This window comes from Schistocerca cancellata, chromosome 9 (genome assembly GCF_023864275.1).
Source record: "Schistocerca cancellata isolate TAMUIC-IGC-003103 chromosome 9, iqSchCanc2.1, whole genome shotgun sequence".
NCBI lineage: Eukaryota > Metazoa > Arthropoda > Insecta > Orthoptera > Acrididae > Schistocerca > Schistocerca cancellata.
The window spans coordinates 262126756-262144583 of NC_064634.1; positions in this window are offsets into that span (position 1 = coordinate 262126756).

The following is a 17828-nucleotide window of genomic DNA, read 5'->3' on the forward strand; positions in this document are numbered from 1 at the left end:
AACAGTGTCCCTAATTTGCTGGGAAGTGGCGGTGCGGTCCCCTACGGCACTGCGTAGGATCCTACGGTCTTGGCGTGCATCCGTGCGTCGCTGCGGTCCGGTCCCAGGTCGACGGGCACGTGCACCTTCCGCCGACCACTGGCGACAACATCGATGTACTGTGGAGACCTCACGCCCCACGTGTTGAGCAATTCGGCGGTACGTCCACCCGGCCTCCCGCATGCCCACTATACGCCCTCGCTCAAAGTCCGTCAACTGCACATACGGTTCACGTCCACGCTGTCGCGGCATGCTACCAGTGTTAAAGACTGCGATGGAGCTCCGTATGCCACGGCAAACTGGCTGACACTGACGGTGGCGGTGCACATATTCTGCGCAGCTAGCGCCATTCGACGGCCAACACCGCGGTTCCTGGTGTGTCCGCTGTGCCGTGCGTGTGATCATTGCTTGTACAGCCCTCTCGCAGTGTCCGGAGCAAGTATGGTGGGTCTGACACACCGGTGTCAATGTGTTCTTTTTTCCATTTCCAGGAGTGTATAATACTTGCTAAGTACCTTTGCAGCTTTCGGAAAGATATCACGACTGCAAAGGTACCATGTTCCGATAAGTGCGAGGATTTGTTAGAAGACAATCAGTTTGGCACCAGAGAGGCAGTCGTGAGTCTGCGCTTCTTAACAGAATAAGGCTAAAGAAAAGTCGAGGCAGATTCGTAAGATTTGTCGACCTAGAGTAAGTTTCAACGGAGTAAAACCGTGTAAGATAACATCCGATGTTCTGAGAAAAATGGGAGTAAGCTGTAGAAAAAAAAAAAAAACAGGAAACATGCAATAAGTACAAGAACCGAGAGGAAACAGTGAGACTGGATGACCAAGAACGAGGCGATCGGAGTAATATTATGTAAGACAGTCTTTCGCCCGTACCGTTATATATCGAATATACAGGAACAAGCAATAACGGAAATAAAAGAACCGTTCACTATTGGGATTAAAGTTCAGGGTGAATGGACATCAACGTTAAGATTCGCTGGTGGCATGCTGTCCTCGATGAAAGTGAAAAAGAATTACAGTATCTATTGAATGGAATGAACAGTCTAATGAGTGCAAAACAAGGAACGAGAGTAAGTCGAAGAAAGACGAAAGAAATAAGAAGTCGCAGAAATGAGAACGGTAAGAAACCTAACATCATGATTGACGATCACGAAGTAGATGAAATTAAGGTAGTTACCGCGGCAACAAAATAATTCATGACGTACGGAGCCAGGAGGACATAAAAATCACACTAGCAATGGCAAAAAAAATCATTCCTCGCCAAGAGAAACTGGTACAAAACATTGGTCTTAATTTGAGGAGGGCAACGGCCTTGCTGCGGTGGATACATCGGTTCCCGTCAGATCACCGGAGTTAAGCGCTGTCGGGCGTGACCGGCACTAGGATGGGTAACCATCCCGGCCGCTATGCGCTGTTGCCATTTTTCGAGGTGCACTCAGCCTCGTGATGCCAATTGAGGAGCTACTCGACCGAATAGTAGCGGCACCGGTCACAGAAAACCATCATAACGACCGGGAGAGCAGTGTGCTGACCACACGCCCCTCCTATACGCATCCTCAGCTGAGGATGACACAGCGGTCGGATGGTCCCGATGGGCCACTTGTGGGCTGAAGACGGAGTGCTTTTGATTTCAGAACGAAATTTCTGAGAATGTACGAGTGGAGTACAGCATCGTATGGTAGTGGAACATGGATGTGGGGAACCCGGAACAGAAGAGAATCAAAGTATATGAGATGTTATGCTACAGAAGAATGCTGAAAATTAGATGGAGTTATTAGGTAATGGATGAGGATGTTTTGTGCAGACTCGGAAAGGAAAGGAATTTATGGAAAATACTGATAAGAGGAAGGGACAGGATGATAGGACATCTTTTACGAAATCAGAGAATGACTTCCTTGGTGGTAGAGTGATCATTTTTCAATAGGGTGAGTACGAATATTCCTCTTTCTAAAAATCTGTCAGAACAAAATTAAAGTATTTTTGTACAAACTTCCATATAGAATTACTGAAAACATTTATGGAACAGAATATTGATATTTCCTTATGCTACATTTTTACAGCTTTCTAAATTTGTGCGAAACAAAAAACCAAATGTCAGGGCTTTTCTCTTACATAAATGCTTTACTATTGTAGTAAGTCACAACTCCCTTCACAGAATGTGTCACTATAGTACTGACTAAATTACTGCCAAACTGAAGTATATAATGTCAGTGATTTGTGAGGAGAAGGTATTTAAAGTTCTCAAAACGTAAGCTAAGGGCTTTGACAGCGTATGTATTAGCCCTTATCTGGGTTAACGAGTGCAAATTATATGCATTCTCTTCTTCATCTTCAAGTAATCTTTTGTTTGCATGTCCTCTTAGGTTAACTTGATTTTCAAACTGAATAACAATACTGTCAGCTGCATCAATGCTCCTGTTCAATACCGACAGTGTGAAAGCTCCTGGATCAAATCCTAACCTCTGCAGAGACCGTGGTCTGCCAAGATTAGCACACATAAAAACCAAACAAGAACCATACGCTGCAGCTTCATCAACAGCGTCCTTGGAGTATGGTTTTCCTATCGGACAGTTGCAACTTTCATTAGGATTTTGAGTTTTCCCATGCACCCATTTTTGTAGAAGTTCTGCATCTGCTAAACACCGAAATATTCCCCCCCCCCCCCCCCGTAGTAACTGCATAGGAAGTACGGAACAAGCATGAGGCGTGGCCCCGTACAAGCTTTTGTCAATTATTATTTGTATCACATTTGGAGTGATACTGGAACGTAATATTAAGGAATTGAAATTTAAATAGCATGTAGTAAATGAGGTTTCAATAAAAAATTTCAATATTTTGATCGCCCTCACGTAAAGCAATTCACCACCAACTACGCAAAATATAACAAACGAAATGAAATACTTTTATGTGTTGCATTCACATGTTGTACGGAAACACCCGTGGTCTAGGGGTCTACCGAGCCTGAAGGTTAGCAGCAAAGTTCAGTGCTGGCATTCGGGAGGACGTGGGTTCAATTCCCGTTACGGAAGTCGTGATCGAGGTCCACTGATTTCCTCGGTCCCTCCAGGCAGAAGTCGGGACTGTACCACGCAGATGGCCAAGGCCGAGATCCCCGTATAATCCTTACCAGAATTAACTTTTGCCGACACGATAGCTAAGTGCATTCGGCCAGGCGACTACGTACCCTCTGTACAAATAAAAGAAAGAGAAAAACCGGGCGTATTTCTCATAAATAGAATTTGAAAGATGGCAACTGACACTAATGCAGCACTAATGACGAAAAAACACCGAAGAACCAGACCGAAAAACGTTCAGCGTTTTTGACTTGTAATGAAAATGCCCTGGGTCCCGTACTAGTACCCAGCCGCTGCTTAATCTGCAAAAGCGGCTGAAAACTTCCAGCATAAGAAGTCACCATCGTTCTCCTGTCGACCTTGTTAAAGACGGTGCCGAAACGGAGAGTGTTGCAGTGCAGCCTTTTGCCCTTGGGTTGGGAAGCTGCCCCTCAAAGGCGGAATTATCAGCAATGATTAACGGCATAAGGATGCAGGAGGCAATGGAAATCTTGAATTAAAGATATAATATGACGTGTATCCACAAGACATGTAGCATGAAACTACAAAGTGTTAAGATAAACTCTTTTCCGTTGGAAAAAGATCTCGAACTAGTCCCCCATTCGGATCCCCGAGAGAGGACTGCTGAGAAATAGATAAACAACCAAAGATTAAAATTCTAAAAGTCGGAGTGAGAAATGTCCCAAGTTTTATTGTGGTACAGAAGCCGGAAAATCTGAAAAGCGAATTGCGTACCCTTAATCTGGATATAGTGGAATTCAATAAAGTAAAATGGAAAGAAAAGAGTGATTTTTGGTCAGATGAATAAGGGTAATAACAGCAGCAGAAAATAGTATGATACGAGTAGGATTCGTTATGAATAGGAAGGTAGGGTCGATGATGGCTTACTATGGACAGTTCAGTGGTAGGGTAGGTCTCAAAAGCAAACCAACGCCGACACAATAGTTCAGGAATGCTTGCCGACGTCGCAGGCAGAAGGTGAAGAAATAGGAAAAGTATATGAGGATACTGAATGATTAATTCAATACTTAAAAGGAGAGAAAATGTATGGATCATGTGTGGTTGGAGCACAGTTGCAGGGAAAGGAACAGAAGAAGATATTAGGTGAGGTTATGGTTCCAATGGCTCTGAGCACTATGGGACTTAACTTCTGAGGTAATCAGTCCTCTAGAACTCAGAACTACTTAAACCTAAGGACGTCACACACATTCATGCCCGAGACAGCATTCGGACCTGGTTCCATACTGTAGTGCCTAGAACCGCTCGGCCAGCTGAGGTTATGGACTTGTAATGAGACAGAACGAAGGCTAATTGAGTACCGCCATGAATTTCAACTAATAATAAAGCGAATACTCTGTTCAGGAATCACAAGTGAAGGAGCTATACGTGGAAGACGGCTGTAGAACTGGAAGATTCCAGCTGATAAGAAAGATTACGAAATCAAATACTGAACTGTGAGGCGAACCTAGGAGAAGATAGCAATTTTGTAATGCTGAAGGTTAGACTGAAGTTTAAGACAGTCATCCAGAAGAATCAACAGTGGGACACCGAAATACTGAGGAACGTTGAGGCGCATTTGATTTTCACTATGAATGCCACAGCTGGCAGTTTAGTTGAACAGGAGTGGACGTCACTAGAAGGACAATCATAGATGTAGGACAGACATCGGTACAAGGAGCTAACTGCAGTAACAGCTGAAGCACTCAACTAATCGATGAAGGAAGGAAGTACGAAAATTTGAGGGAAAGACAGCAATAGTAATGTAAACCGCTTGAGAATGAAATAAATAGGAATTGTAGGGCAACCAAGACTAAATAGCTGCAGAAAATATATGAATACTATCGGAAAAGTAATGATCGTCGGAGGGAATTATTCACCTCATAGGAAAGTTACAAGAACCTTCGGTGAAATTAAAAACAAGGACAATAACATTACGAGTCTAGTAGAAAATCCATTGTCAAAAGCAGAGGTGAGAGAGGATGGGTCGGAAGAGTATCTTAAAGGTCTCTGTGAGGAGGTGGACTTGTCTGATGAAGTGATAGAACAAGAAATTGGAGTCGATGTCGACGACATTGGAGATACAGCGTTAAAAGTCAGAATTTAACAGAGCTCTCGAAGACTTGAAATCAAATAAGGCAGAAGGGGTACCTAACATTCAAGCTGAATGTCTAATATCGTTGGGGAAAACGGCACGGCAACGAATATTCGAGTTGATATGTAGAATTTATGGAACTGGCGACATGCGTTCAGACATTCTAAAATATGTTATCTACATAATTACGAAGATTGCAGGACCAGATAAGTGGGGGAATACCGCACAATCATCTTAAAAGACCAAGCATCTAAGTTGTTGACTGGAATATTATACAAAAGAACGGAAAATAAAGTTAAGGATTTCTTAAATGACGATCAGTGTCTTTAGGAAAGGTAAAGGCATCAGAGAGACAATTCTAACCACGCGGTTGATAATGGAAGCAAGACTGTAGAAAAATCAGGACTTGTTCATAGGATTCGTTGACGTAGAAAAATCATTCAACAATGTAAAATGGTGTAAGATGTTATAGATCCTGAGTACGATTGGGGTAAGGTATAGAGAAATACGGGTAACATGCAATATGTACAAGAATCATGTGTCGGAAGACCAAGAATGATGTGTTCCAATTAAAAAGAGTACAAGGAAGGTACGCAGACTTCCGCTGCTAATGTCCAATCTATACTTCGAAGAAACAGTGACGAAATAAAAGAAATGATCAGTAGTGGGATTAAAATGCGGGTGAAACCGTATCAATGATAACATTCACTGATGACATTGGTATCCTCAGCGAAGGTGAAGAAGAATTCCTCGTGCCGGTTTGATGGAATGAGATGTCTTATGAGTACAGAATACGGCTTGAGAGTCCACCGAAGAAAGATGAAGGTAATGATAAGTCGCAGAAATGAGAGCTGTGACAAGCTTAACATCAAAATTTGTGTTCATGAAGTAAACGAAGACCAGTTCTGCTGCCTTGGAAGCAAGATAACCCATGACGGCCGAAACAAGAAGAACATGAAAAGCAAACCAGGACAGGAAAAGTGGGAGAAGCTTGCTGCTAGGCAACATAGGCCTTAATTTGAGGAAGAATTTTCTGGAAATGTAGGCTTGCGTGGTTTGAATTATGTACTGTGGAAAAACCCTAAAAGAAGGGAACCCAAACGTTTGAGATGTGGTGCTGCAGAAGAGTGATGAAACTTAGGAGGACCGATAAGATAAGCAATGTGAAGATACTCCTCACAATCGCTGAAGAAAGAATAATATGTAAACAATGACTAGAAGAAGAGGCAGGATGATAGGACACGTGTTGAAGCACCAGTGAATAATGTCCGTGGTACCTGTAGTGGGTAAAAATAGTAGGGGAGCGCTGCGAATGGAATATTCCCAGCAAATAACAGCGGACGTCCGGTGCAACTGCTACTCAGATGAAGAGGTAGGTATAGCAGAAGAATTCCTGGCGGTCCTCATCGCATCAGCTAGAAGATACACGAATAAATAATTTAAAAAAAAGTGGGTGAGGTGTTAGTACTACTCGCACTCTGAGGGTCCCGTACAAACCTAGTTGACAGTTCATTCAGCCCCGGAATTGAGGATCTTCGACAATTTTTGCTTGTTATCAATGTTGACACTGACAAGATATCGGTTCCGGGAATTCTAAGACTTTCGAGAATGTTTTGCTGTTATTTGTTTGGGCTCCGATAACAAGTGACAAAAGAAATATTTTCTTCGCGAGATACAATTACAAATTAACATTTCTCTGATTTTTTTTCCCTTTACTTCAACTCTGAAGGCTTACTTCTTTCTAAATGTCAAGATTCTAGGACAATGGGAACTACTCTACAGGTTTTAGTGAGTATCAAAATAGAGACATAAATGGCCGTATTTTCTGGCTGCATCGATTTAGAAGTTTATAGACATTAGTTTTTTACATAAATTTGAGCTTGGTACGTTCACACGCTTCTGAGAAAAGGGTTTTTAACAGCTGGACAGATACACTATGTGATCAAAAGTATCCGGACACCTGGGTGAAAAATGACTTACAAGTTCGTGGCGCCCTCCATCGGTAATGCTGGAATTCACTATGGTGTTGGCTCACCCTTAGGCTTGATGGCAGCCGGCCGGGGTGGCCGAACGGTTCTGGGCGCTACAGTCTGGAACCGCGCGACCGCTACGGTCGCAGGTTCGAATCCTGCCTCTGGCGTGGATGTGTGTGATGTTCTTAGGTTAGTTAGGTTTAAGCAGTTCTACGTTCTAGGGGACCGATGACCTCAGAAGTTAATTCCCATAGTGCTCAGAGCCACTTGAACCATTTGAACCTTGATGACAGCTTCCACTCTCGCAGGCATACGTCCAATCCGGTGCTGGAAGGCTTGTTGGGGAATGGCAGTCGATTCTTCACGGATTGCTACACTGAAGAGAGGTATCGATTAAGGTCGGTGAGGTCTGGTACGGAGTCAGCGTTCTAAAACATTACAGAGGTATTCTATAGGATTCATGTCAGGACTCTGTGCAGGCCAGTCCATTACATGGCTGTTATTGTCGTGTAACCACCCCGCCACAGGCCGTGCATTATGAACAGGTGCTCGATCGTGTTGAAAGTTGCAGTCGCCATCCCCGAATTGCTCTCCAACAGTGGGAAGCAAGAAGGTGCTTAAAACGTCAATGTAGGCCTGTGCTGTGATACTGCCACGCAAAATAACAAGGGGAGCAAGCCCCCTCCATGAGAAACACGACCACACCATAACACCACCACCTCCGAATTTTACTGTTGGCACTACACACGCTGGCAGATGACGTTCACCTGGCATTCACCATACCCACACCCTGGCATCGGATGGTGCATTGTTTACCGTGATTCGTCACTCCACATACGTTTTCCCACTGTTCAATCGTCCAATATTTACGCTCCTTACACCAAGCGAGGCGTCGTTTGGTATTTAGCGGGGTTATGTGTGGATTATGAGCAGCCGCTCGACCATGAAACCCAAGTTTTCTCACCTCCCGCCTAACTGTCATAGTACTTTCAGTGGATCCTGATGCAGTTCGGAATTTCTGTGTGATGGCCTGAATAGATGTCTGCCTATTACACATTACGACCCTCTTCAACTGTCGACAGTCTCTGTCAGTCAACAGACGAGTTCGGCTTGTACGCTTTTGTGCTGTACGTGTCCCTTCACGTTTCCACTTCACTATCACATCGGAAACAGCGGACCTAAGGATGTTCAGGATTGTGGAAATTGGAAACTTATGGTAAAGACTATGAGACTATAGTGCTGAGGTTATCGGTCCCTAGGTTTACACACTTCATAATCTAACTTAAACTAACTTACGCTAAGGACAACAAACACACCCATACCTGAGGGAGGACTCGAACCTCTGACGGGGGGAGCCGCGCGAACCGTGACAAGACGCCCTGGGCCACACGGCTACCCCGCGCGGCTAGGAGTGCGGAAATATCGTATGACACAAGTGACACCCAATCACCTGACCACGTTCGAAGTCTGTGAGTACCGTGGAGGACCCCATTCTGCTCTTTCACGATGTCTAATGACTACTGAGGTCGCTGATATGTACCTGGCAGTAGGTGGCAGCACAGTGCACCTAAGATGAAAAACGTATGTTTTTGGGGGTGTCGTGATACTTTTGATCAATTAGTGTATACAGGCCCAGAAACAGATGAACGACAAAGTGACTCTATAAGGATCCTGTTTTCACCGTTTGAAGTACGAAACTCTAAAAAACTGAAGTAAAATACTAAGTTTAAAATACGTGGATACATACTGTTGAACGGGGCCCGCGTTCTCAGTGCTATGGTCCCCATTCGGCCTCAAATCCGTGACGGTGTACGTGCGTAGGCGTCAACGGTATATCACAATATCATGAAGTAAAATGAAGTAACAGTCTTTATGATGTTGGTCTCCTTGGTGCGTGCTACCAACAACAGTAGTCAAAGCGTCCGCTGCTATTTTATTTAGTATGATCCTATCATACAGCCAGCAGAACTTCACATGTCCAAAGTGTACTACTAATCTGACAGCCTGGACGTATAAGAAAGTGGTTCACGCCATGTGTTGCAGCCTCGGGTTCGAACTCGCGACCCGCCACAGCTGGTTCGGCTTCCTCGTGGGCAATTTCTTCGGTTGGTTGCCGCTCGGCGTCTCCCAGATGACGCTGCAGAGGTTCGCCTCAGTCGAGAGCCTGCCCAAGGCCGGAATGTGAGTATAAGCTTCAGGCACACCAGCCTCAGGATACCAAACGGAAGTTCTACGGACTGTTTGCATCAATTCTGTGCAGACCGTCCGTGTACTTAAAGACTGATGGCGGACTTCTCTAGATTAATTGCATCCTTAATTATCTGTACCTGGCCACCCTTTGCTGTGGCTCCGTGTGCTTAAATGTAAATGAAAGAGCAGAGAAAACACACTCTTCTAGTATGTACTGAAATTGATAGTGTGATGTACATCCTAAGATCATTCTCTCCTCCCTCTCTTTGTCCACCTCCTCCTCATTTCCTCTCTCTCTATCCACCTTCTCCTTCTCCCTCCCCCCCTCTCTCCATCTCCTCCTGCTTCCTTTCTCTCCCCTTTCCTGAGTCCATAACCCCTCCTTTCTCTGTCCATCTTCTCCCCCTCCAACCCCCGTATCCATCTTCTTATTCAATTTCCTTCTTCCCGCTTTCTTCATCTCACGCCCCTGTCAATGTCCTCTCCTAGCCCTTTTCTCGTAACTTGAGCCTTATTTATTGTTATTGCAAATTCAGATTCTGTAGTAGCATTCTAGCCATAAACCAGTAAGCCATAAATACGATTCACTACTGAACATTGGAAATTTTTTGAGAATTTTGGTAACAACGTTTTCTCTTCACACATTTCGTATATATGCTACATGTATTAAAAATATACATCTGTTAAATAATTTGGTACCTCAAAACAGGGCCGTATTGACGTTGTGTCAAAATTTCAAAGCTATTGGTCAAGGACTTTCGGAGTTTAACGATTTAGAACAAACCAAAATTTAAATTTTTATAACGTTTCGCCTTTTAGTACATATATTTTACATATAAACCAGATGGTGATCCAGCTTGTATATTAAAACACACGAGTATTCGAATGCAGTGTTGTGTCCAAGCCGGCCGGTGTGGCCGTGCGGTTAAAGGCGCTTCAGTCTGGAACCGCGTGACCGCTACGGTCGCAGGTTCGAATCCTGCCTCGGGCATGGATGTGTGTGATGTCCTTAGTTTAGTTAGGTTTAATTAGTTCTAAGTTCTAGGCGACTGATGACCTCAGAAGTTAAGTCGCATAGTGCTCAGAGCCATTTGAACCATTTTTTGTTGTGTCCAAATTTCAAAGGAATCCGCGAAGAACTTTCGGAGATGCACTTATATAGGAACAGTAAATGTTCCTAATCGCAACTCCCCGGAATTTTTTGGCCGACTGCTTTGAAATTTTGACACAACGTAGCATTGGGATAAGCATGCTTTTTATATACCTACTTTTTAAATGTATATGATACATCATTTTTATAAAATTAATAATGTAAGTAATGCTGTTACAAAAAAATCATATTTCAAAGGAACTGCACATACACGACTTTGAACAAACAAAAATTTACATTTTCGATTTTGCAGACAGACGTTTCTGAACTTCTGGATTGTTCATTTAATGGAGACGTCGTAGGGTAACCGTTACCATTCCCTTTTGAAGACAGTTTCGGTATTACGCGCATCCTCAGACAATTAAAGCCAACGGCCTTGGCGCAGTGGTAACGCCGGTTTCCGTCAGATCATCGATGTTAAGCGCTGTCGGCCAGCTGGATGCACTCAGCCCTTGTGACGCAAACTGAGGAGCTGCTTGATTGAGAAGTGGCGGCTCAGGTCGCGGAAACGGGCATACAGCCGGGAGAGCGGTGTGCTGACTACATGCCCCTCCATATCTGCATCCAGCGACGCCTGTGGTCCGAGGATGACACGGCGGCCGGTCGCTACCGTTGGGCCTTCATGGCCTTCTTGATAGGAGTTCAGTTTAGTTTACTTCAGTCAATAATTTCAGTTTTACACATTAGATGTTGGGATTCAGTACAAATCGACGTTCCAAGTGGTAATCGGACATTTGTACCCAAAGCAGTTATTTTGCAATACTGAATCTATTTCAATAGGCAGTTGAGCTACAAAGTAAAGTTTGTCGGCGAGACGAGAGGGAGCCAGAAATTTCTTCACCTTATTCTCTCTGTACAGCTGTATTGAGCCTGGTTCGTTTTAAGCCAATACTTCTCAAGCTGTAATGGTTGTCACCAAGGTGGTAGTAACCGTTAGAGAAGCTCCTTGGTTTGAAGAAGGGCGCCAGGAGCACAGGGACACATTCCTGTGAGATAGTTGGTGGTTAAGACCAACCCGGTAACGGCAACCTAATGGGAATAAAGAGTTGCCTTAGAACTCGCTGGTTCGACAGACATAGCTTTCTGTAGGGACAGCGTTTTACGGTAGCATTGTCTAACCTGCCCGTCAGGTGTTTTCCTGCTGGGACTGAATTTTCTAGTAGAAAAAAACGGGACACTAACTAATAAACTGATTGAAGTGTTATTCCATGTTCAGCCTTCCGAGAAAACTGTTACAGCTTAACTGAACCCTGAACCACAGGAAACTAAATTAGTTCATCAGAACAACTACATAGTGACAGCACAATGACGCAATCTTATTCTGTCCCCACTATAAACATACATAAAATCACGACCGGTTTGAAATCATCGGCCCTTAAGGAATTTTTGTACGAATCCGCGACTGATATTGCCTTGTTACAAGAAGTTCTAATTTCGGATTTGGTAATTCCCAGTTTTGTCAGTTACATAAAGTGTCTCCCGAAACAAGTGTTGGAACAGCTATTTTGGTGAGGGAACGGATTACAGTAAGCGAGGTGGAACGACTGGAATCCGGAAGGGGAATAGGACTAAATATCTATGATGTGACTATCATCAACTTTTACGCCCCTTCAGGAAGTTCTCATCGAGCTGACAGGGCACGTTTCTTCAAAGATGACCTGATACACTTGTTAAGGAAATCGCCAAGACAGTTATTACTTGAAGGTGATTTTAATTGTGTTTTAAATCGAAAAGAACAGTTACCTAACTTTAATTTCTCAAGTGAACTAAAACAACTAGTTTCTGGTTTAGAATTAAAGGATATATGGGAAATCAAATACCCCTCCACTGTTGAGTTCCCTTATGTCACGGCAACATCACGTAGAAGGGTTGATAGACTATATATTTCTAAAAATCTTGAAACTTCCGTGACAAAAGTAGAAACCATTCCTACGTACTTTTCAGTGCAATCAAGTGTCTTAGCTTGCATAAATCTAACAAGACAGCCGGTTTGCCGATTCAAGAATCAGTGGAATTTGAACACTTCCTTGTTAGTAAATCATGATTTAGAAGATCTGATTAAAGAAACATGGGCAATATGCCTGCGAGCCCGTAGTAGATATGCCACTGCTATTGACTGCTGGGTTAAAATGGCAAAGACAAAGTTGAGGAAAGTTCTTATTCAATACAGTGCCCAGAGCGCAAGGGAAATGAAATGCACTATAGAGTATTACTATTCCGTTTTGAGAGATCTATATGATCAAGTCTCAGCAGGTTCCTCACTTCGGATAGCAAACATCAAACAAGTCAAAGCCAAGTTACTTAATATCAACAGAAGTCAGATGGAAGGGTTGAAAATAAAATCGAAGGCAAACTCGGTGTCAGAAGATGAAACTACTTCCCTATATCATTTAGTGAAGCATACGAAAAACAGGAGAAGGACTTTTATTGATGAAATTCGAACAAAACACGGTACGATTCTCAGAACCCAGCAGGATATCGTGGACGAGATTTATCGCTATTATTGCGAGCTATATTCTGTACATCAAAGTAGTGATGCTTCCTTGGAAGAATTCCTTGACATCCTAGCTCCACAGCTGACAGAAGATGACAATGAAAATTTTCTCGAGGTTGTCAGTGAAGGTGTATGAGACTCTGTGTGCCTCACCACCAAAAAAATCCCCAGGACCGGATGGTCTGTCAGCAAAGTTTTATATCCGTTACTGACCAATAGCAGGTGCAAAAATCACGGACGTTGTAAATGAGGTTCAGGGTAAAATGTTTCCGGCCGAGTTTAAGGAGAGTAAAATTTTTGTGGTGCCAAAAAATAATGGAAACAAAGATTTAAATATTTTTCGTCCAATATCACTGCTGAATTCTGATTTTAAATTAATAGCTAGAATAATAAACAAGAGCATTTCATGCCGTACAGATTAAAATTATTTGTCAACATCAGAACTGCGCGCAAGGCAGAACCGTTTTTCAAAATCTAGTGGAATTGAGGGATATCATTGCAATAACTCCTGTAACAAATATAAAGTGTGCTTTATTGTTTTTAGATTTTTATAAAGAGTTCGATGTAGCAAATCATGAATATCTTCTACAGACATTGAAGAAAATAGGTTTCAACGATAGGGTCATACAGTTGATTAAGAACATAGCAACTGGAATAAATGCTAAATTAGCGGTGAATTGCCAACAATCCAGGCCGATGCAAATACAACGAGGTGTTCCTCAAGTAAGTCCTCTGCCCATGTCGCTCTTCGCTATTTCGCTGGAACTTTACCTCCGACATGTCCATGCTAAATTAAAAGGCTTAACATTATCAGGAAATAAAACAGTTATAGAGCCTATGCTGACGATATAGGGGTCATTATAAGGAATAATGACGAGGTAACCACGCTGGCAACAGTGATTGATTCGTACTGTAGAGCATCTGGACCCAATGCAAATGAAAAAAAAAAAGATGTTAAATCTCAGAGGCTTTGATAATATCAACGCCGAGTGGGCAAAATTAGTCCGACAACATGCCCTATGAAAATGACGGCTTTAAATTGGAAAGTTGCAGCAGATAAAGTGTAAGGAGTCATTGTAGAGAATTTAACTCGATATATGAACCAAGTTCAAGAAACACGGTATATCAACTCATGCATCCTTGCTAAGGATTATTATACTGCCCAGATGTTTTTTCCTATACCGAGAATGATAGCGAGAAGAATAATGTCCAAAATCACCAACTTTTTGTGGAGAGGTGAAGTGTTCAGAGTACCTGCTAAAATAGCTACTTTAGATCCTAAAAATTGTGGACTAGGATTAACTGATATAACGGATAAAGCCTCTGCTCTTTTTATCAAAAGGCAAGTTAATTTAATAAGAGACTCGCGAGAAAGCATAACCAGCGAACTTTTCGAGATCATTAAACGTCCAAGTCTGCTTCCCCCTATTGACGTGCAGAATATCGGCAATCGCTTACAGCATGTGAGGATTTTCTAAGTTGAGTTTAGTTATGTCAGTGTCGAACTCAGGCAGTCCCGACACTTAACATCGAGAGCCATAATGCGGGAACGAAAGAAAAGCGAAGGAAGGGACTAAATAGAACGACAGTTTCCAAACATTGAGTGGACTGAGATTTGGAAGAACACTAGTTCTAATGTGCTCACGTCTAATATAAAAACGTCATGGTACAAGACAGTTAACAACATAGTTAGCACCAATGAAAGACTGCACGCAATCGGACTCTGTGAAACAAATTTATGTCAACAATGCCATCTAGTTGACACAATAATTCATAGATATACTTGCAGTGGTCACATGAATAGTTGGAGGTGGATCCGGCAGCAAATAGCTTTGATTACAAGAACATCCCCTGAGTATATATCGCTGTCATTGATACACAGGCCTGAAGCACGCTATTTCCCAGAAGCAAAAAATAACGCTGTGTACTGGTTGCTGGGAAATTTTGTTAACTACGTCCTTAACAATTTAGGATCCGATAGCATCATAGAGTTCAAGGTACACATGCTGTGTGAGTTCCACAAAATTAGAAGGTATTCGAATCACAAGAAAAAGTTGGGTAATATGTTAAAGATTGTATTTGAAAGAATGGGCATTGGTTAATATAAAAAAGAAGACTGTGTTGCCAGTGATGTATTGTAGTTACCTTAAGGACATTATTTAAGATTTTACAGTATATTTATGATGTGTGCTTTTTTTACTTCAGAGAGTAGTTGTGAAATTTATAAGCTAATGTACAGAACTTATGTGACATTGAGATTGTGTGTCTAATAGTGTCAAAACACAAAATATTAAAGGTGCATTAATGGCTTATATTAGAAATTTGGAAATAGACAGTTTTTATAGAAATGTCCTTATCGATTGATTAAAACCATAAGATTCTATCTGATAAATGTAATATTCAATAGTGGCACATTGCCCTGTTCATTTTTGCACTGTGATGTGTAAGTCAGTTTAGCAGTGAAAGACTGATTATATAGATTTGATTACTTCAGATACTTAACATTCAATTACTGTCCAGAAAGTGTAGTTTGTAATCAACTTTATTATATATCTCCTTTCCGCCATTCTCAAGTATTTCAAAAATTATCTAATATGATTATTAAATTGTTTTATATTTAAAATTATCCCACCAACTTACTGATATCCATCATAAAGGACTAATTATGCTTCTGTAAAGATTGGAGCTCATGTAATTCAAAGTGCAGATTATTTCTTCAGGTTGAAGTTTGAATGTCTTTAAAAAAAATTTTCTTGATGTTTAACTTAATTCTACTGGTAATTTAGTCAGTAACACAATCTTCTGTTGTCTTTCCTTAACGTCCGCGTAATTGAAATGATCAAACCGTTTTTTTAAGTAACTTCATGTATAAAATGTGTACATGGTTAACACACGAACTTAGTATTTATTTGGAATGTGTAACATTGTTTTTTAATAAATGTTTTTTTTTTAAAAAAAGTGGTAGCTGAGTGGTCAGCGCGACGGAATGTCACACCTAACGGCCCGGGTTCGATTTACGGTTGTGTCGGAGATTTTCTCCGCACAGGTACTGGGTGTTGTTTTGTCATAATCATCATTTCATCCCCATCGACATGCAAGTCGCCCAAGTGGCGTCGACTAGAAAGACTTGCACCAGGCGATCGGTCTACCCGACGGGAGGCCCTAGCCACACGCCATTTCCATTAGTGTTGTTTTAGAGACAATAAACCAACTAAAAGGAAATTTTAGACCTTTTTCAGACGAGTCATGCAAGAATCCCGAACGCTCGATAGTTTAACTAATTTTCATTTGGTGCCCATGGACTGGAGTTATGTGGCCTTTGCGTGCTAAATATTTAGTGGAATTTTTGTCAACGTTGTTTTCGTCGGCTAAACCACTATTACAGAGTGAAGGGTCAGAGAACCTGAAGCCCATCGCCGAAGGTGGACAGAATGATTAATGGATAGTGACAGAACAATCGGCCCCGCAGCAACACGTTCGACATTTTGATCCGTTTTGAATTTGGAGATCTCCCTGAGCGGGCTTCATATTTAACATGTTCTCGGCCTTCCAAAAATGATCTGTGCCAGCGAAAAACTTGTGCTCTTGATAAGGAGCCATATGCCTGTTTCTATTTTTCCAAGGTCACATTCGTGGATTCCCCAAGTTTAACGCAAAATACATTCTGATTACTTTTCTGACACACCTCGTATATTCTGATTGTCTGTGCAGCTGTGTTACCGTCGGTTGATATATATATATATATACGGCATATGGAATATTGGATACGCGCGTGAAAAATCTGCAGAGTTTATGCTTTTTAGTGTTACAGCCTTCAGGCATCCATGGTGTACTGTACCAGACACGCGATGCTGACAACAGGGAGACCACCTCGACAGACCCTCCACTTCCGCGGAAGTGGCCGCAACGCCTGTTTAAGGCCGCGCGAAGAGGCGCCGCGAGCCAGGTCTGCGGTGATTCCCTGCGTCGGCCGCCCTGACTACGGCGCCGCTCCAGCAGGGCTGTCTGAATAAAACATAACTCCAGGGAGGCCCGCCGCCCATAGCGTCATATCGTGACTGCGTGCGAGCACCCGCCCGCCGACGGGATGGGCGCATGATGAGGAAACGAGTGCGTTGTAGGCCGGTTCGCACAGCGGCGGCTCACCGCCTGGGAATGGCACAAACAAGCATCGCAGCCATTCTTGTTGACACGGCGAAACGCTGCATCGACGTGTTAGTGCGAACTGGTATAGCAACAAAAGTGCCGAGTATTCGGCAAGCTATTTTGCTAAAGTAGTTTCTGAGTCATAAATAATCGTAGTATCTACAAACGATAGATTTACACACCTGTTGATACATCACGAGAACAATCATGTCAGTCCATGTCACGCAAATGGTGCTTGTCCAAAGCGAACGATTACACTCATAAATTATTATGATTTGTATAATACAGCCAACAGGTTGCAACAAGATCTTACTTTCATTCGGTTTCGACACCGACATCGCCATGAGAAAATCCAAATAATGGCCTAAAAGTTACAAAACTATTAACACGGAGAAAAACCAAGAAAAGACTGTTATTATTCCAAACAGATTTATTATTTTATTTATGATGAGACTATACTCACATCTACACTACCGGCCATTAAAATTGCTACACCACGAGGAAATGCAGATGATATACGGGTATTCATTGGACAAATATATTATACTAGAACTGAGATGTGAATACATTTTCACACAATTTGGGTGCATAGATCCTGATAAATCAGTACCCAGAACAGCCACCTCTGGCCGTAATAACGGCCTTGATACGCCTGGGAATTG